General features: G+C 41.0%; 2 long non-coding RNA genes across 2 annotated transcripts in view; one reads left to right on the top strand and one right to left on the bottom strand.

Moving 5' to 3' along the window:
- Positions 1-20,912, bottom strand: part of LOC102161909 (uncharacterized) — a 144,509-nt gene that overhangs the window by 118,907 nt on the left and 4,690 nt on the right. The gene's annotated exons all lie outside the window — the stretch shown is intronic.
- On the top strand, positions 256-19,549 carry LOC106506735 (uncharacterized). The gene is made up of 5 exons (XR_002345016.2): positions 256-357; positions 9,780-9,935; positions 10,067-10,156; positions 15,088-15,362; positions 16,404-19,549. It is a non-coding gene; the product is annotated as an uncharacterized LOC106506735 (long non-coding RNA).

Genomic DNA, 20,912 nt, shown 5'->3' with positions numbered 1-20,912 from the left:
GGATCTGGTATTGTCACTGCTGTGGCTCAGGTCACCACTCTGTTACAGATTTGTTCCCTGGCCTGGGAAATTTTGTGTGGTGTGGCAAAAAAAGAAAAAAGAAAAAAAGAAAAAAAAGAAAACTGGAGAGTATTTGGAGTTCCTCTTGTGGCTGGGGATGTTAAGAACCCAACATAGTGTCCATGAAGATGAGTTTTGATTCCTGGTCTCACTCAGTGGGTTAAGGATCTGTCATTGTCCCATGCTGGGGTGTAGGTCACAGATGTATCTTGGATCTGGTGCTGCTGTGGCTGTGGCATAGAGTTTTGGCTGCAACTCTGACTCGACCCCTAGCCTGGGAATTTCCATATGCTTCAGGTATGGCCCTAAAAAGAAAAAAAAAATTTATGTCTTTTCCTATTCTATTCATGATGTTGTCTTTTTTCATTCTTCTTTTTTTTTTAATCATGATGTACATTTTTTAGCATAAATGTCACTTTAAAATTTTAAACTGAACAAAATTTAGTTAAATTTTGTCTAGTTTGTGATTATTTCCTTCTTCTTTTAAGCTAATATTTCCTTTCTTCTTTTGGGCACTTTGTATTTCTCTTGGTTTAGTGTCTTTAAAGGAAATCCCAGATAGAACTAGAGAGACTTTTTTCAGGCAATCATCTTTATGGTGGGAAGGAACAGCCAGGCAAGCCCACTTTTGGAAGGGAAGTTGTTGGGAGTGATGGTAGGGAGTGTGGTGGTTAGGAAACCAAGCAGGGTCACAGGGATGCAAAAACAAGAAATGAAGCACCACAAGAACTCTTGGGACCCAGAATGTTGCTGGGAACCAAAACCATTCTTTTTAGTAGTAGTCTCCCCTCCCCGCTACCCTTCCCTTTTTCTGTATCTGTTCTGTTCTCTTCTCATTCAGCATGTCCCATGGTGGCCATCCCAGCCCTCTGTCTACATGAGCTTTCTACAGCTCAGTTTCCCAAACATTTCAGGAAAGGAATCTAACTGCATCAGCTCCTCTTTCTCACCAGACCATATGTCACTGGCCTTCGTATGGTTGCGCTACCCTTATTCAGAGTAACACTCTGATCCAAATGGATATTGTTGAGAGTACAGAACCACTTGGAACTTCTGTGACTTCCTGGCCTGCCCCTTCCAGCTGAAAAAAGTCTCCAGGACACAGTGAGGCCAGGGTTTACAGCTTTAAGCCTAGCAGTGCACTGCCTTTGTTACAAAATATAAGTAGTAAGATGCTGATTTCAAGAGAGAAAATTTAAAAATCCAACTAATATTTCAGAAAGAGACAGTAGCCTGTGGTATAAAGTATTTGGGAAAATTTCCTCTAGTAAACATTCAGATAACGGCGTGATCATTCTTCTTCCTTTGGATATTTTCCTTCATGTGAGAGCTGTTGGCAAATAGTTTAGAAGTGACACCATCCCAAACTTTAAAAATCTCACCTCCAGAAGTTCCCGTCATGGCTCAGTGGTTAACAAATCTGACTAGGAACCATGAGGTTGCGGGTTCCATCCCTGGCCTCACTCAGTGGGTTAAGGATCCAGCATTGCCGTGATCTGTGGTGTAGGTCACTGATTTGGCTTGGATCCCACATTGCTGTGGCTCTAGCATAGGCCATCAACAGTAGCTCCAATTAGACCCCTAGCCTGGGAACCTCCATGTGCCGTAGGTGAGGCCCTAGAAAAGACAAAAAGACAAAAAGACAAAAAAAAAAAAAAAAAAGAAAAAAGAAAAAAATCTCGGAGTTCCCATCGTGGCGCAGTGGTTAACGAATCCGACTAGGAACCATGAGGTTGCAGGTTCGGTTCCTGCCCTTGCTCAGTGGGTTAACGATCCGGCGTTGCCGTGAGCTGTGGTGTAGGTTGCAGACGCGGCTCGGATCCTGCTTTGCTGTGGCTCTGGCGTAGGCCGGTGGCTACAGCTCCGATTCAACCCCTAGCCTGGGAACCTCCATATGCCGTGGGAGCGGCCCAAGAAATAGCAACAACAACAACAACAACAACAACAACAACAACAAATCTCACCTCTGGGTATCCTAATATTGGGCATCACTTATCACATGTCCAGTGGCTGTTCCTCTAGCTCATTTAAGAGGGAGTGGCCAAGGGCCTGTGTGACATCTGAGCCAGCTTCTCTGCCCATAGAGTCTGATGGGAAACAAGCCTTGAGGTATGTCCCCTGGGCACATCCCTCACACCGGTACACTCATGCTTGCTGAGGAGCTCCCAAGGGAACTAGGCCAAAAAGGGACTTGCCCACTATCAGTTACCTGAGACCTCTGTGAGACCAAGCCAAATCTAATACCAGCATTAAACATATTGTCCAAAATTCTCCTTTTCCAGAATGTATGTCTCATGCTTCACATCATGCCTAAAGTTCTCCTACATATATCTGGAGAGATACAGTAAAAGAAAAACAAAAAACAAAAAACTCATAAGCTTTACTGGGTTCTTCCTCTCCCCTCCCAGTCCTCTAGGCAATCCTCTCTCTCCATCTCTCCACCCTCCTCTCCTGTTCCCTAAGCTCCCACTCCCAACCTGGTCATAGTAAATCTCTGTTCTTTAGCTACCTCAACACGGCTCTAGAAGGACATTTTCAGGCTATCTGTTTAGAGGAGCCCAACCCCCATAAATTATTTGAATATTCACTCTGAGGCATGGGATTACAGCTTGTAAGGCTCAGACTGACAGTGTTGCTGCCTCTGGGATATGACATCCAATTTCCCCCTTTTCTTCTCTTCCTAAGTATCTAAAACAAGTCCCTTGGGCTGAATCATGAAGATGCTCTATTCTGCTTCTTCTCATTTCTTTCTTGTTTTCTCAAAGTCAGCTTCTGTGAGGGGTGGATGACTAGGCACAGGGAATTTGTTCATGTCACAAGCATGAAAACTGGGACTCAAAACCCTCCTTACTTTACCCTAGCCATTTCATTTATTAAGTGAAATGTTACGCTAACTTCCCCAAAAGAACAGTCTTTAAACAAGCTAGGTGACATATGCCATTTGGAGAAGGGAGTTGTTTATTATTTGGGGCAATTTTTTTTACCTTTTTGACAAGAGTCCTTTGAAAGAGATAGATTAACTTCATGCTGCTATTGAAAAACTTCCTAAGGATGGTGTTAGTATGTTAGTCTGTTTTCTACATAAAGGGTGATTTGTGAAAGACACACCCAAACAGCACAAGACTAGAGCTTGGGAACCTCAATCTGTTCCAGAAACCAGAGTTCCCACATAACTACATAATGTACCGCTATCAGGTTACCAGCTTGCCACAATTGCCTAACGTAGCAGTGCTTTCAGGGCACTGCCTTGGGGAGGAGTAATTGCCAAGGGGATGACTTAGGCTGAGTGGTTCCAGTCCTCAGAAATTAACGTGCACGATTCATAGGCAGGCCAGTGCTCCACCTGATATTCAACCCCAGGCCAAAGATATCCAGGATTAAACTTTCCAAGGTCTTTTCCTCCTCTCCTATGTAATATTGTATGTCAGCTGTTGTTTCTATGATACGAGGGGTCAAAAAAAAGGATAGCATTTAATTGCATTGCTAGTCATGGCTCTGAAATGTCTTTATTTCAGAATCACCAAAATAATTTCTGACAAGATCCCTGATTTTTCCTTTGCAATAAAAAAATTGTTTGTTGACTCTCAACAGGTTCAGGGTGCTGCTGCTGTTGATGTCTTGTGACTAAATTCAGTCACCTTTATATCAAATTTTAACCCGTATCTATTCAGGTTCCTAATTCTTTACCTAGTCTCAAATCCTGACTTGAGCCAGGCTTGCTAGCAGGATTTAGGGAGTTCAGCAGTCTAGCCAGATGACAAGGTTGAATATTGATTTTACGCATTTATGAAAGTGGCAAGTTAAAAATAGAAGACAAGACCCAATTCTATGTAATGTGGTTGGTGGTGTTTGCAGCTGAACTTAGTGCATGGAGGCTCTGGGGAGTGAAGCTCAACCTGGATCACTAGAAACTAGTAGAACTCTATTACAGGTGGTGAGGAAAACCTGGAATGTGATCCCTGACATCCATTTTCAGTTCCTGTTCACACCACACATATTCTCTGATGTAGTCCTGCTCAACTCAAGAGTTCCGACCATCACAGCCTTAGTGGACCCCCCCTCCTCTGACCCTGGATAACCACATTCCTATGGCTTCTAAATCCTATGTCTCAAGCCTGATCTTTACTCCAGATCAGAGCTCCCTCTGTGTCATTATAGGTGATAGTTACCTCTTTTAATGGCAAATTCCTTGGCTGAAAATTATCCAGATGTCCCAGGGAAATAAATAGGTAAGAGGCTAAATAGTCATCATAGTTTTCAAAGATTTTTCCTAAGTAGAGGAATGCTTTTTTCTTCAAATACAATTTTGTGCAGCTGCTCTGTCTCTAAAGCAGGTGAGGTGGCATTGCAGAGGTGGTCCACTGTACAGTCAAGTTAACCCTGAGAACTTTGACCAACTCCAGAGCTCCTCAGGGCATGGATTGGAAACCACTAACATACAGGATTCTGAAAGGGAAGGGGAAGCCAAAATGTTTGCGGCCCGTTTCAACAGCTGTTTCCCTTAGTAATTATAGCTTTATTCCCATGACCCACTTCTGAACCCAAGCTTCCTGGATCCTATTCAGAGAAAGGGATGGGTATGACCCATGTGAGGCTAACTGCCCATCCCTTTTACTCAGTTTCTCCCCTAAGTTATTCTCCAACTTCTTGCTCTTATCAATTCAAAGGATCTACATTCCAGTTCAGTTCTGTTTCTTTCTAGCTCTGTGTGAGGATCCTTTGAACTACCTAAGACTTGATTTCTTCCTAGGCTGATAGAGATAATTATACCTCCCTTAACTGGTGAGGATGAAAACCAAAATAAGCTAATTTTATAAAAAATTGGGTATGCTATGCATTCTATATGTTTTAACATTATCATTAATACCTATCAGTTCCTGTTCACACCACACACATTCTCTGACGTAGTCCTGAGTGTTGGAGACAAGAAGTAATCATCATTCTTAAAAGCTTGATGGCTAGGGAGGCCCACATAAATGACACAGATTTAGGGGAAGATTACCTGCCTTTTTTCCAGCATCCTCCTAGTGCTAGGGATACAGAGTTGACCTTTCCCCTATAGTCATGAATCTCAGCCTGTGCCAGAGGAACTTTAAGGAAGATAGACCTGTCCATCAGTCATCTGCCACAGAGCAGAGGATGGTCTCCTAACTCAGGTCTCTGGCAGTACTGAGAAAACAGTGAATTTCTGAACAACCATTGGAGGATGTTTGACTGAGCACCTATGTGAGGCTGAAGAAAAAGCCAGGCATGTTTCAGCATCTCTCCTGGGTCAGCTATGTGGAAGTTGCCATGGAGCCCATGACTGCTTCAGTGACTTCACTCAGTCACACTCCTACGAGGGGAGGTGAGGGAGGAGAGCAAGGTTATGGAAAGGCAGCCACAGGGCTTTAGAGGGGAAGAAGAAAAGGAGGGTGGAAGAGATGGCGCATTGTCACGACAAGGTGGACTCCACAGGCCCACAAAGCGACTGTTACAATGTCAATCAGACAGATTTGGCAACAACAGCTGGATCTACCCTGAATGTTTTCTAATAACTTCTTAATGTGCTAAGCTTCTTGATGATTTCAAGTAGCTGTGCAGCCCAGGGGCCATGCAGCAAGTCTCCTGCAGGAGAGCCATGAGTCAGTGCTCAGAGTCTCCTGTATGAGCCTGCCTGGACTCGGGCCATCCTTGCTCCTCTCCTCCTCCTCCTCTCCTCCTCCCAGCCTCTTCCCAGATGGCTTGGTCCACTCCCCCGGCCTGTCTCCACTTCGGTGATTGCCTCAGCTTTCCCAGGCTGCCATGATCCATCCTGACCGCCATTCCCGCCTCCTCCTCTCCCCACCCAGCACCTCCCCTCACTGTGGGCCTCTCTATTCTCATTCCCACTTCCCTTTTCTGTAGTAATCCTTTACTTTCCATCCTCCTTATTCTTTCCTGAGTTGAACCCTTCCTTATTCATCCCAGTTCTCATTTTTTAAATTTACTCCTCTAGCCACTTTCTTCTTTTTAAATATTACAGTGCTGAGTTTTAAATTCAGAGGAAAGTATCTTTTTTCCCCTACACTGTCCTTCAGAGCACATCTTCTCAAAGTGTTGGCATTTCTCACCATGATCTACATTCCAACACTCAGTCTTTCTTGTCCCCTGTTAGACATACATTCTTCAATGCCATGTTCTAGAGCCCAATCTCATTTTTTTCCCTTTTTCTTCTACTGGATGGGACAGGAGGATGATGAAGAAAGGGCACACGGATCTAGAAACCGCCTTACTGGATGATCTCTATCATCCTGTGAGCTCTACTGTTCTAGAAGATGCATTTGACTTCACTATTTGAATTCCTGTCCCTCCACATTATTTCTAAGAAGGCCCTTACTCCTCTACACATAGAAGACCCAGTTTGGAGAGGGAGAGAATGGTTTTCCTAGTGAAAATCTTGGGCCAATTGCTATGTGTTTATTATGTTAGGGGAAGTAAAGGGATGAGGATGAAAGGAAGAAATAGTACTTTCTCTCTCTCTCTCTTCCCCTCCCTCCCTCTTTTATTCATCTGCACAATGAGGGGTTGGAAGCTGAACTGTAAATGTTAGACCAGCTTAATCTAGTTTCCAAAGACTGAGTGAATTGGGTTTCTTGGTGGTGGACAACCTGTTACCAAGGAGGGCCCATTAAATATTGTAAAGTGGCAGCTTGTCTTCTCTGCCTTATACACACAACTTCATAGATCCATAGTTGTCCCCAAGCCACAGGTACAGAGCTGAACTAACAGGATTCATATGTCAAGGGTCTGTGCCCCCATGTATACACAGGATTTCAGCCTCCCCCCAGGTATTTCTGGGCATCTCTAGGGGACCACACCTGTACTCACACCTAGTTCTGACAGTCAGTGGTCCATTCTAGCCTCCTCACAGTATTTGCCACTGAATAGTGCTTCCTGCATGGCCCTGCCCCTGTGAGAGCTCTGTAGAGCCAGTTCCCACCCCATGGTGCTATTTCCTGGTGCTCCAAAAGCCAGCAGCCTGAAGGTGCTAACATGACAGCAGGCTCCTCTGGATCTTGGCTGCACTGGGGACTTCTGCGTTCCCTGTAGGAAGGTAGAAGGCTCTGGTACCTGTTGGTCTGTCACCCGAGCCCTGAAGCCTCTCTATGGAGCACAGAGAAGGAACTGCAGCATCCCCCCAGCCAAGGTCTTGATGCCCCTTACCTGGGTGTGCTCTGAGTGCTCCCTTCCTCTCTCACCTATGCCCTCCTGAAAATGAGCACATTTATAGCCCTTATGATGGTCGTGGTTTTATGGGTATATATTTATCCCCATACCCATTGGGTTGTAAACATTAAATATGTACAGCTTTTTAGTTATTTATTTATTTTTTGGCTGTTCCTGCAGCATGTGGAAGTTTCTGGCCCAGGGATTGAACCCACACCAGCAGCGACCTATGACTGTACTGGATCCCTAACCTGATGCACCACAAGGGAGTTCCAAATATGTACAACTTTTTACATGTCAATCATACTTCAATAAAGTGATTTTAAAAATATTAGCCAATCAACTCACTGATAGGCAGGACCCTCTACTTTTGATATGAACATTGATATGATTTTGTATGAATGATGATGTTAACATATTATTTAAAGTCACAAATGTAGCCAATAGAAGAAACAAAAGTAGTGTCTGGAGGATATTAAAAGTCTGGAGGATATTAAAAGTCTGGAGGATAAAGGGGAGGGAAAGAAATATTCTATTTCCTCTTTCTCCCCATACTCCATTCTGATCTCTCACATCAGGTGCTACTTCTCCTCCTCTGACCTCACTGGGCTCCTGTTCTCTTGTTTCCCCTCATCTCTCCTGTTGCTGTTAGAATCTTCAATTCCCAAGTGCCTGAGTGGGAGGTGGGGGATTTTGAATCTTGAATTCAGACAAACTACCCAGTATGTATAAGGTCAAAATAAAGATCTTTCCAGAAAAGCAAAGACATCCTTGCTTGAAGTTTTTTAAAGATGTGTGTTAGAAAGAATGAGAAAGAAAACTAAGAAAAAGGCAACATGGGATACAGGAAAATGAGGCTCCAACCCAAGAGTACAGTAAAAGGGAGATCTCCAATGCTAGTCTTGAGGATGTACTGATTAGAGAAGCAGCCTTGCTAGCTTGACTGAGGGATGAACTTGAGGAAAATGTGAAAGCACATTATTCTTTTGTCAATAAGGAAAAAAGGCAAAGGCTATTAGAAATTCCAGGGAAAACAAAAGTCTTGCCCAGACATGACAAAAATAATAAAGAGGTATGCTTTTAAGCAATTGATAATGGGTAAGAAAGAGTCCTTTTGGCTTGATACTAAAACTGTTTCTCCATACACAGCCCAGAAGACCTGTTAAGAAGAAAATACAATCTGAGTATGCTATTTGGTTCAGCAGTGAGCAGTATTTACTCACAGTATAAATGCTGTGTATTCACTTTCATCTTTTAAAAGTAGTCAATAGAGAGCACATACATGCCTGGCACCAGAGCATAAAGAAATATTTACAGCTTTGTTAATGCAAAGATTATACTTATAATTGTAGTTTATTCTATGAAAAAAGGGACTAAAATATTGACTACGTTTTTTTGTTTTGTTTTGTTTTTGTTTTTGTTTTGTTTGTTTGTTTTTGGTTTTTTTAGGGCCACACTCATGGCATATGGAGGTTCCCAGGCAAGGGGCCAAAGCAGAGCTGTGTCTGCTGGCCTATGCCACAGCCACAGCAAAATGTTGACTAAGGTTGATGGAGAATGAAATAGTGATGTAAATGTGTTACTTAAAATTACAAAGGTGGCCAACAGAAAAACTGATAGGAATGTAATTATTAAAGATCAGGAGGATACAGGGGAGAGAAGGTGAAGGGTAATATAAAAGAGCTAAATCATCTCTTTAAGAGTAAATTGGTGGAGTTCCCGTCGTGGCTCAGTGGAAATGAATCTGACTAGTATCCATGAGGATGTATGTTCGATCCCTGGCCCTACTCAGTGGGTTAAAGATCCGGCATTTATGTGAGTGGTTGTGTAGATCCTGTGTTGCTGAGGCTGTGGTGTAAGCCGGCAACTGCAGCTCCGATTTGACCCCTAACCTGGGAACATCCATATGCCTTGGATGCTGCCCTAAAAAGACAAAAAAAAAAAAAAAAAAGAGTAAATTGATATAATTTAGAGTTGATAGATCAAGAAACAAAAATTAATGCTTATTACCCAGGAATACAGATGTCAGAGTGCTTGCTTCTGGGGCATGGCATAGGGGGGTAGGCTGGGAAGGGTGCAGGGAAAAACTATTGCTTTAAAGCTCTTCTCCATGCTTTTAAAACCATACTTATTCTTATTTTAATTAGATATAAAATTATAATTAAACCAGGTCCCATTTTGTGTATTTTTGCCTACTCAAGATGGGGAGTACTCAGCAACCATCAGGGATTAATTTTTTCCTTTGCATTTACCACACACTACATGTTCATTTTCCTTTTTTGTACCCCCATTGTCCTTGGAATAAAGTAGCTGAGGTACTGACTTCTGGCACTAAATGTCATTTCTTAGAAAAAAAACATGACTGTTTCCAAGCTGGGATTCTATGATAAATTAGGTCAGAATCCTATTTATTTGCCAGGTCTAGTACAGCTGGAATTGGATAAGAGGGCCAGGAAACATCATTCCAAATGCCCACATGCCTTTGTTTTCTTTTCTTGGGTGATGACACTGACAACATTCTGTTTTTACAGGTGGCCTCCTTGCTGAAATGTAGAGAGAAAACTGTAAACAGCAATTTGCGTCCTGTTTACCCATGTTTTTCTGTGCTGTAGTTCCCTGGCAGCTCTGCCAGACATGGAGGGGAATATAGGCAGTAGCAGAGAAGGGTTCCCTCTCACTACTCCGAGGTAAGGCCGGCTTGGAAGGGCTGAGTTAAGCCTCTCACACTGGCCAGTGAGTGCTGGTCTTGGCTCAGGTGCTCAGAAAACATTAAGGCCATTAAGAAGATGTACTGCTGTTGTACCCCCTCTTTCTCCAGATCCCAGTGTGGCAACAATCCAGTAACAGCACCAGCAGAATGCAGAAAGGGCAGCACTGTACCTCCTCCATGAATGGCCTGAGACCATTGGTGAGCTGCACCATGTTAACTACCTATAACCTAGTGTCTTGGTTTCTCTGAATGTCAGGGTACAGGTATAACAGAGCACATGAGACAGAGCAGAATGACCCAATGAGCCCAAAACATATGAGATAGGATCTTGAATTAGAAGAATAAAGGAAAAAAAAAACCTGTCTAAAACTGATTCTCACAGTGCCTCCTACAAAGTAGGTTCTCGTAACTGTAAGACAGTGTTATCATTTGTAGTGTTACTGCTACTACTGCTGCTGCTTTCCTCCTCCTATTATGAATCTGCTTTTTATAAAACAGCACAATGTTATAATGAAATGCATTTTAATGATAATATTAATCAGAATGCTTTTGACAGCAAGTGACAAAAGTTTTACCCACCTCAAAATGGCTTATGTCATAAAGAGATTTATTATCTCATATAAGAATTCTAGTGGTGAGACAGTTCAACACCTCAGCTATGCAGTAAAGAGTCTAGTTCCTTCCACCTCTTCTGACCTGCTTGGTTAACTGTGTTAATTCAGCACCTCAGCTATGCAGTAAAGAGCCTAGTTCCTTCCAACTTTTCTGACCTGCTTGGTTAACTATGTTAGTTTTTACTCTCAGGCTAACCCTATAATGGTGAGAGATGTCCAAGGCAACTTAAGCATCATGTTCTCACACATTCATATTTGATGCTAGAAGAGCAAACCCTATTTCCCTGTGTCCCTTTTGAAAAGCTGAAGAAAAACTTCCCAGAAACTTCTCTGCAGACTTCACCTTCTTCTCATTGGCCAAAATTGTAATACATGACCATTCCCAAACCAGTGACTGGCAAAAGAAAATATAATTCCCATAACTGCTCTGGGGGAAGGGAGCCTATACTTCCTAAAGCCTGTGTACTCCTGATACCTGAACAAAGTCAAGGTTTGGTTAACGTGACAGGAATTGGCCACTGGATACACAACCAGCAGTGTCAGCAACAATGATATTGCTGGAGCTGTTTCTCAACGTAAGCAAGCTGATTTCAGCCTGCCTGATCCTTCACAAGTCTTGAGAATGGTACTAGAGTCTTTTTTATCATTAGAGTCCCCCCAAAGTACTCAAAATAGAGTGAATTTGTAGTTGAATAAAGTGAATCAGTTATATATTTTCCCATGGTATGTCTTGTCTTCATTACTGAGATCTTACTGAGCTAATAAAAACAAGATCTCCAATGATTACTGGTCCCCCAGGGACTTTTTTTTTTAAATGTCCATACTGAGTTAAGAAAGCTTAAGAAAGCATGGAACTGTCTTTGTTAGTGTTGAACATTACTGTGAGAATAGAGGGTGGAGAGCTAAGAAAATTATGTAATCAGAAATGTCTTCTTTCCAGTCCTCAAATATTTATTATCAAAGTTTCAAATGCACGGGAGGTAGTAGGAAGAGAGACTACTTTGGGTGTTTTTTGGTATCAAAATACAAAAAAAAAAAAAAGAAAAATAGAAATGGCCATTAGACTAAAATGATTAAAACTAATTTTCATGGAAAAAAATGAAACAAATATAAGTCCCTAAATCAGAATGTTAAGATTTTGATATTAATATATTTCTCTTAAAATATATTAAAAAAAAAGGTGGTGTAGGGGGATATGTAGGGTGGGAAATCTGATTCTACTTTAAAAAAAAAAACCTTATACATTGAGTTAGGAAAGTTTAGTTTATACTGCAATAACAAATAATCCCCAAATCTTGCACATAACCCAACAAAATACTTTTTACTCAAGGAAAGTGTACTGCATGTCCAGGCAGTGTGCCAGGGCATCTGTCTTCCGTGTGTTAGCTCAACATTCCAGCTTGATTCAATCCATGACACTTCCTAATCAACACATATATTAACAATTGCTGTGATGGGAAAAAGTGGGCTGGAAAGCTAAGAATGAGTACTTACATGCCTTGACCCTGAATTGACATAGGAGACCTCTGCTCATTTTTTATTGGCCAAAGCTGGGCACATGACCACAGCTAATTTCAAGGACTGGGTACATGTGCTCCTTTCATGTGCCTGAAGGATGGAGCAGAATGGGCGACTAAAAACCAGAAATATTACCAATTTGCCTATTACATACTCTTTAATGGGAAATAAATTTGTTATGAGTCCAAAATACCATAAGGCTGTTGGAAACATGTAAATATGAGGCTACATTCATAGAATTAAAATCTCAGAATGATGCTAATAATGGTGTTACTGTCCTTCCTTGGACAGACTATTTGTTGAGTATTGTGCTCATTTGAGGGATTACACTTTAGGAGGTCCCCTCAAGGTGTTCAGGAGAAGAGCTAAATGCAGGATGATCAAGAACTCTATGTTTAGACTGGAGAAGTCATCTGAGGAAAAAAAAATAGCCATTCATCCTCAAATATGTGAACATTTGACCTGCTTTGAGAGGATGTCGGTGATAATTTACAGGAATAAAGATTTTGACTCAATTTAAAAGTCTTTTTCAGTCAAAACTCTATGGATTGGACCAAGGTGAGAAGAGTTCCTTCCCAATGGTTGACTATGAGCACGGCACAAAGTTTGGAGGAAAAGGAGAATTCAAGCATCATATGGCTCATTGACTAGATGACCCTTAAAGATGCCTCTAGCCCCAAATTTGATAATTGGATTGTTCCTAAGTTGCCCACAACTCCCATCAGGATGATTGCTCCCAGACCTCCAAAACCACTAGCACTTGCTTGAACTCCCTTGCAGGGTCCTGGAGCAATACATTGCTGGCATCTGGCTACACAAATAAGAAACTGATGACATATCCCAAAGGTGAAGAGAATGGGGTGAGGTTCTGAACCCTGGGATGCTGTACTTTATCCACAATTGTATTCACAAGGTTGCTCCAAGACATTCCAGAGCTAGCTGCGGAAATACACGAAAAGTCACACACCCTATTGTCTTCCTGTAATGAATCTGGGCTGAACTAATGCAAACCAAATTTGACTTACCACCTCCCCTCAAAAAAAAAAAAAAAAAAAAAAAAAAAACCAAAGAAATTCTTGTCAGGCAGAGCCTTTTATGTCGTTTTATTCTTGAGTGAATTTTTACAGCTGAGTTGGAAAGTCCATCAAATAGGAATTAGAACTTCTTTGCCAACTGTGATGTACATCTCAGCCACCGTGTGTACATGGACTCTGCAGAGCTGCCCTCTTAGCCACCAGGGGTTAACTGCATTCTTCACTCTAACCATTTCTTTACATCCTCCTGACCACTCTCTCTCTCTCTCTCTCACACACACACACACACACACACACACACACACACACATACACACGTATTTTTTCTTTTTTCAATTCATGAGTTGCACTTTCTTTGTTACTATGGCTGCAAATTGTTGATACTGGATTCATCATTGAGTTTTTATTCCTTTTTGTCATTTTTTCCCATGAACTAATAAACCGCGGTGGAGTTAACAGCATGAGTTGATGTGAACCTTACACAAAGCATTTTTATATTCCGTTGCCATTCCCTTCTCACCCTTAATCATTTAGAGTTGTTAACATAAGAAAATGAAAACGTTTGGCCTCCTCCCTTCCCCCTCCTCTTCCTTCTCATTTCCTAAGCTTCAGAGGGAAGAACTATCAGCCATTTCCCATCAGTACTGTTTGCAGAGTAACACATGTCCTCAATTATTGGGATCAGAATCTGAAGGCACCTTTTGGGCTGGTAATAGTTGGCTGCTTGGCCCTGCTCTCTGTTGAATATGCAACATGAATGCCACAGTGGGAATGGCTTGGCAGGGTAACATTTTCTCTCCTGTGATTCAGGCTGCTCTTGTTCTGGGCCATAGACCCTGTTCACAGTGGGTGTGAGACCAGTCCCAGATTGTGTGTGAGCCACCCCAAGAAGAATCCAAGCTCAGAGCTCATATCATAGAAAGAAGATCTCAAACTGAATCAAGAGGAGACATGCATGAAGAATAACCTTTTAGGTGGAAAAGGAGTAGGTTCTAGAGTAGAACCACCTGGGTTTGAAAATTGCATTTAACCACTTCCCAGTTGCATGAATTTTTGACAAACCATGTAACACTTTCCTCAGCCTCCCTTTTTTTTTCATCTGGGAAAAGAAAATTAAAAATTGTATACCCAGATTTGGCTCATCATGTTAGGAACCTGACATAGTGTCCGTAAGGATGCAAGTTGGATCCCTGGTCTCACTAAGTGGTTTAAGGATCCAACATTGCCATAAGCTGTAGTGTAGGTTGCAGATGTGGCTTGGATCTTGCATTGCTATGGCTGTGGCATAGGCTGGCAGCTGTGGCTCCAACTTGACCCTGAGCCTGGGAACTTCAATATGCCACAGTTGTGGCTGTAAAAAGAAAAAATAGTAGCCCCTACTTGTCATGGTGATCATTTTGAATGATTTGAAGATCACTATGTTGTGCACCTGAAACTAACATAATATCATATGCCAAATATACTTCAATAATAATAACAATAATAGTCCCTATCTCACAGAGTTATCATGAGGGTTAAATGAGGTCATCCATGAAAAGGATTTAGCATGCTGCACAACACTGAGTATGTGATCAATAAAAGTTAGCAGTTGTACTAATTAAGAACCTTTTGGTAGGAATGGATGAAAAAATAGCCCAAAACTTAAATACAGAAAGGCACTTACTGACTTGTGGAAGGCATAGATGTTCTAGGGGTTCAAATGGTGTCAATAAGACTCAGTCTCCCCCTCCCTCTCTTGATTCTGTTATTGGATAGCTAGCCTCTCAGAGGGCTCCCAGTGATCTCTGCCTTCTGGTAGTCCTCTTGTGTGGTCCCCTCCCACGCTGTACCAGAGTTGGTCAATGTGACCAATAGAATGTGGTAGAAGAGATAGCATGTTATTTCCAAGTTTAGGTTCTAAAAGACACTGTAGTTTCCCTCTTAGTATTTCTGTCTCTGTCTCTCTCTGTCTCCCTTTCTCTAGTGATTCACTCTGGGGAAAGCCATTTGCCATGCTGTGGACGGCACCATGGAGAGGCCCGGATGGTAATGAATTGAAGTCTCCTGACAAAAGCCATATGTGTGTGCCATTTTGGAAGTGGTCCTCCAGTCTTAGTCAAGCCTTTGGACTACAGCCCCTGATGACAATTTGATTGCAATCTCCTGAAAGATCCTGAGCCGGAGCTAAGCCACTCCTGGATGCCTGACCCTCAAAAATGGTGTGAGATAATCTGTGTTGTGTTAAGCTGCTGTTCTGAGGTAATTTTTTATGCAGCAATGGATACCTAATGCAACTGAGGTTGGATACAAAATACTCTGATACTTTCACTCTTAGGTAGATCTCTCTGGTGCAGCTCTAATACCATCCTCCCAGCTTGTAATTCTAATAGAGATCCTCCCTTTCCCCCAAATGACAACACACTCCCTGGGCTGAGTCTCATTGGATGGACTTGGCCAAGTGTCCTTCCATTAACTAATATTTTCCCCAAAGTAAAAAAAAAAGAAGTATTACCAAAATAAGGAGGATTTTAGGGGCACAGAAGAAGCAATACATGTCTGCTTTGGTTATTATTACTAATCACAATACAGTTATTTTGTGTCAGCAAATATGTTTGATAGTAACAATACTGGCTAACCTTTATTGAGTGTTTCCTGTATGTCAGGCCCTGTTTTAAAATTTTATGTTTCACTCATATAATTTTTGCTATGAGCCTATGAATTTTGTACTATTAGTTTACATATTTTCTCTCCATTTTATGAGTAGGAGAGGCATAGACAATTTAAGTAACTATCCCAAAGTCACACAGCTAGTAAGTTGTCAAGCTGGGATTTGAACCAAGACAGTTTAGTTTTAGGGTTTATGACCATAAACCACTCTGCTGAAACACCAATAACCATCAAGTGTTCAGTTGTGATTTTAGGTATTTTTCTCCTTAGGTCTCTGTTTTTCATGGATAAAATATATCTTCACTGATTTAGAAATGGAGATTACTCAGCCTTACCCCTGAAGTGATAGACAGCCATGTTTAAAAACCTGATCACAGGGTGGTGGAGAGGGATATATAAAGACCTTCTAGTAATGTGCATTCCAAGTTTTGCTGCCCAAGTGCCTCCAAACTGATCAACCATTCAGACAAACATCTTTTCTTTTCCCATCTTATACCATTGACATAGAGTGAATATTTTTTTAGAAAAGGATCTTTTGGCTGAATATTTGTGGGAAATGTCACTAGTTAGGACCCATTTAATCCATTTAGGTGCATATCTAGCCCCTAATCGGAACATTTTTGTTTATTCCAGCTAATTCTTGGACAACCTTCTCCACCTGCCCATGTCAGCAGGAAATTTGGTGTTTCCTTCTGAAGCCTTTGCCCACAACTTGAATTGTATAGAACTTGTTCAGTCTACATGGGTTGGTCTAGCTTTTAGCTCCAGGATGTTTGTGCTGCCAATGCCCTGGCATGGATGGCAGCATCCATTGTGTTCTTGTCCGCTGTGGTGATGGGGCCCTAATGAGCCCTGCACTTGCTCTGGGTACAACTCACCCTTGGGCTCCAAGGTGCCGGCTGTTTTCGGTTATATGCCAAGGATTGGCTCTTGCTTTCCAAACACAGCAACTTCACCAGGATGGCTGGTCTGAGATGAACAAGTAGGCTTGTAACACCAACTGTGTTCCTGGAACTAGCTCTTCTCACAAACAGTAGCCCTATCCACTGATCCAGACTCCTCCAAATGTACAGGGAGGTCCTCTCTGCAGCTCTTCATGTCCCAGTGAACCTCTGTCAAAGTCATCTCAATCCATCAGAAGGGCTTTAAACCTGCTGAACTCCACAAGCATCCCAGTGGTTGGAGATTGGCATGTGTAACACACCCTTCTCCATGGAGAGCAGCCAAGTCTGCTTCACTAAGACCACTCAAGTGTTACAGGGAAACATCAAAGATAATCTGTCCCAGGGTGATTTTCTGCCTCTATCTGGGCACAAAGGCTGTATGCAAGAAAATACATAAAAAATATGTTCAACTTATATAAGATTTTAAATACATAAAAATGTGTTCAAGTTATGCTTCTCTGGACATCCTGCTAGAGAAATATGACAACTTTTCAGGGTATCAGAATGTTGGGCAAACTCTCAGGTGGGAAGACCAGCCTTTCTGTCACAACAAGATCTACTTGGTTAGGCAGTTTCTCCAGAGAGAGTACATAGTCCCGGAAAAAAGAGAGGGCAGATGAAGGGTGACCAATACATTTAAGAGTGTGTCTATGGCTGGTTAACCCTGGGCATGTAAGAGGGGAAAACAACCATCTATTCAACTCTAGCTAGTCCTGTTGTCATTGTAGAAAACTAGGTATTGCCCCTCCACTTATGTCATTTTTACTGGAAAAAAATTAATTTTGAGTTGAATGAAATTTGAAAAAAGTATATAGATTCAGAGTTAGGAGGAACATGGGAGCTATCAAACAGATCTCACTGCCTCAAGATCAAGTTCTCAGTCTCTTAGGCCAGTTCCTTTGGGAATAGAGGGCATCAATTCCAACAGTTAAGAATAAATGGGTAATTTACATACTGGGCAGTATCATCTCAGAAATAAGAGGGCACCAAATTGAGCACCAGAAAATGCCAAAATTATTTGAATGACTAGAGCTGAAAGGAGAGAACTCACCATCCCTACTCTCCTTTTTCACCTTCTTTCCCTCCCCACCTCCCTTTGAGTGAACATGACATTGAGGATTAAAAATGTTTGGCAAAAGCATTTCCCTTTACAGCAAAGGGGAAATTAATATTTTTTCAGGGGGTGCGTTGGAGGAGGTGTAAGCATGAAGCCAAGTGTTGATGATATCTCTGCAAATACGAGAATTTCTAATTAAACGCTGTCCGTTGCACCAGTTTGTGGCCTGTGGGAAAGCAAAGAATGAAAGGTTGAGTAGAATGAAAAGGCCTGATGTAATCACATTCCACTGAATGCAAATCCTTTCCTGCAGGTAAATATTGTCCCAGGAATATCATGCTCTGTTCCTAACAAATTTTAGCAGGCACAGACAGAGACATATCACCTAAAAAGGTCTTCAAATGACAGTAGTTCCTGCACACAGGAACTAGAGCTGATCTCCCACTAAAGTAGGTCTGTCTCTTCAGCAGGGTTCCTAGGTTGCTGTCATAGAGAAGTTATTTGCTGACTCATCTTGATATTGGAGAATTTTCAATTTTCCATTGTACACAAGTTGTGTCTCTTTCTAGAGGAAATCTCTTTAAAAATAACAATTTTATGTAACATATGTGAACTATGTTTCACTGTTTTATATTCTAATAAGAAATGTCAGTTGTCCCTAATTCCATAAAGGGGAAAAGACTCAGTTTTTTGAATCCTTCTCAACTAAAGTGTATAAAAAGCATGATCTATGGACATTTAGTGACCTAGTTTTCTGAGACAAATGATTAAAAATGCATCTTCTATATAAGTACTGCCAAATTTTTAGTAATACTTTTTTTGCATCTAGATGTTTAGATTCTATTTTTTTTTCAATCTCTCTCTTGAAGCTCATTTACCTGTGCAATTAGTTTCAAAAGTTTTTTTTTTTTTTTTTAAGTAAGAAATCAGCTTCCAATAACTCATAAGTTACTTTTAAACAAACTCTTTCTGTTCAGATAAGTTCCATTCTTCCTGTCTTGAGTCCTGGCTCTGATCAGGTGACTGATTCCAGGATTTGGGAAAGGACCTTAGAGACCTATTTTCCATATCACAACCACTGAATGTTGTGTCCACACCCAAGTGGTCATGTGGCCTCTGCTGGGCATTCAGTGATGCTTCTATTTTGTGAGGCTATTATCTAGAGGAAACGAACTCATTTTCAGAGACGGTTAGGACAGATAGACTAGATAAAAAGTCACCTGTCATTTCACGATTGGATTAGGAAGATGTGGTATATATATGCAACGGAATACTACTCAGCCATCAAAGAGAACAAAATAATGCCATTTGCAGCAACATGGATGGAACTAGAGACTCTCATACTGAGTGAGGTGAGTCAGAAAGAGAAACACAAAAACCACATGATATCACTGATATCTGGAATCTAATATACAGCATAAATGAAACTTTCAACAGAATAGAAAATTATGGATTTGGAGAATAGACTTGTGGTTGCCTAGGGGGAGGGGAAAAGAGTGGGATGGATTGGGAGTTTGGAGTTAATGGATGCAAACTATTGCTTTTGGAATGGATTAACAATGAGATCCTGCTGTTAAGCACTGAGAACTGTCAGTCACTTATGATGGAGCATGATAATGGTAGAGAAAAGAATGTATACATGTATGTATAACTTGGTCACTATGCTGTACAGTAGGGAAAAAAAATTGTGTTGGGGAAATAACAATAATAAAAAAATTTAAAAAAGAAAAAACATTGTAAATCAACTATAATAAAAGATTTAAAAAAAATCACTTGTTCATCCATGGATTCCCTCATTCTTTTGACAAATATTTATTGAGCATCATCCTCACGTCAGGGAGGTCTTGTGTTGGCTCTGAGGACAGAGGTCAACAGAGTAGATGTGGTCCCTGTCCTCATGGTGTTCCCAGTAGGGGAGATATACCTTAAACAACTAGGTGCACAGAAGACTAATTACACTGTTTACAATGATGATAAGTGGATGAAGGACAAGTAGAAAGGGTGACAAGAGCCAATCATAAGGAGACACACCCTAGACTGGGAATCAGCTGCTGCAGCTTTAATTAAGACTCTTCATTTTTCTCCTATTTCATAAATGAAGCTGAGGTATGAAAGTATGGGCTAGAACTTCTTAAAATAACTACATGTTAGAGGAGTCAAGAAGGGTCATAAATGACACAGTACTGTTATAATGTAGATGTTCTCAACAAAGAATAGTTAGGGTTTTATTTTTCCTTTTTATGGCCACATCCGCAGGATATGGAAGTCCCTGGGCCAGGCATCCAATCAGTGCCACAGCTGTGACAATGCTGGATTCTTAACCCTCTGTGGCACAGTAGGAACTCCCAATAGTTAGTTATTTATAATATATACTATTTGGCAATATTATATAGCCTTAAAATTAGCTTGGAAAAGGGTTTTTATGAATTTCATAAAACCTTATGTCTACTGTGGTTTAGTGAGAAAAGTTGCAAATGCAGAAATGTTAAATATTATGTATATAATAGGTACACACATATATTATATATGTATATATCATATGCCCTGAAAATATGTGGAAATTATTTTAAAATGTTTTCCTTTAATTTTTATTGCTAGCTGTAAGTATGCAGATAAAATATATTTTTAGTGAATATATATCAAGCAAATATATGTCCAACCACAGCCAGATCAAGGACTAGAACACTGGCAGCACCCAAAACTCCCCTCCCCTTCCTTTTTCCCTTGTACAGTGTTTATCATTTATGATAAATAATCCTCTCTCTTTTTTCCCTAAAAGTAAACATTATTCTTACTTTTATGATAATTGTTACATATATATCCTGTTTGTATTATTAAGCAATACAAAATTAGTTTTGTCCAGTTTTGAATTGTGTATACATGGAATCATACTCTTTTTGTTTCTTTGGCTCCACATTATGTTTGTGGAATTCATCCTTGCCATTTTGTCATTAATTCACTTCATTGCTTTAGTGTTCCTTTGTGTGAATGAACGTAGCACAGTTCACTTCTCCATTCTAGCATGGGGGGGCATATGAGTTGCCTCCAGTTTGGATCTACTACACACAACAGTGCGACCACCATTCTTGTACATGCACACTGTACATAGCACTTTGAGCTTCTTTACTGTTTAAAATCTCT

This window comes from Sus scrofa, chromosome 1 (assembly GCF_054392235.1).
Source record: "Sus scrofa isolate SSC_HxYL_T2T_F1_AM1 chromosome 1, Sscrofa_HxYL_maternal_Yorkshire_Landrace_v2.0, whole genome shotgun sequence".
Lineage (NCBI taxonomy): Eukaryota > Metazoa > Chordata > Mammalia > Artiodactyla > Suidae > Sus > Sus scrofa.
The sequence above is the reverse complement of the archived record's forward strand: the minus strand, read 5'-3'. Positions and strand labels throughout refer to the sequence as shown.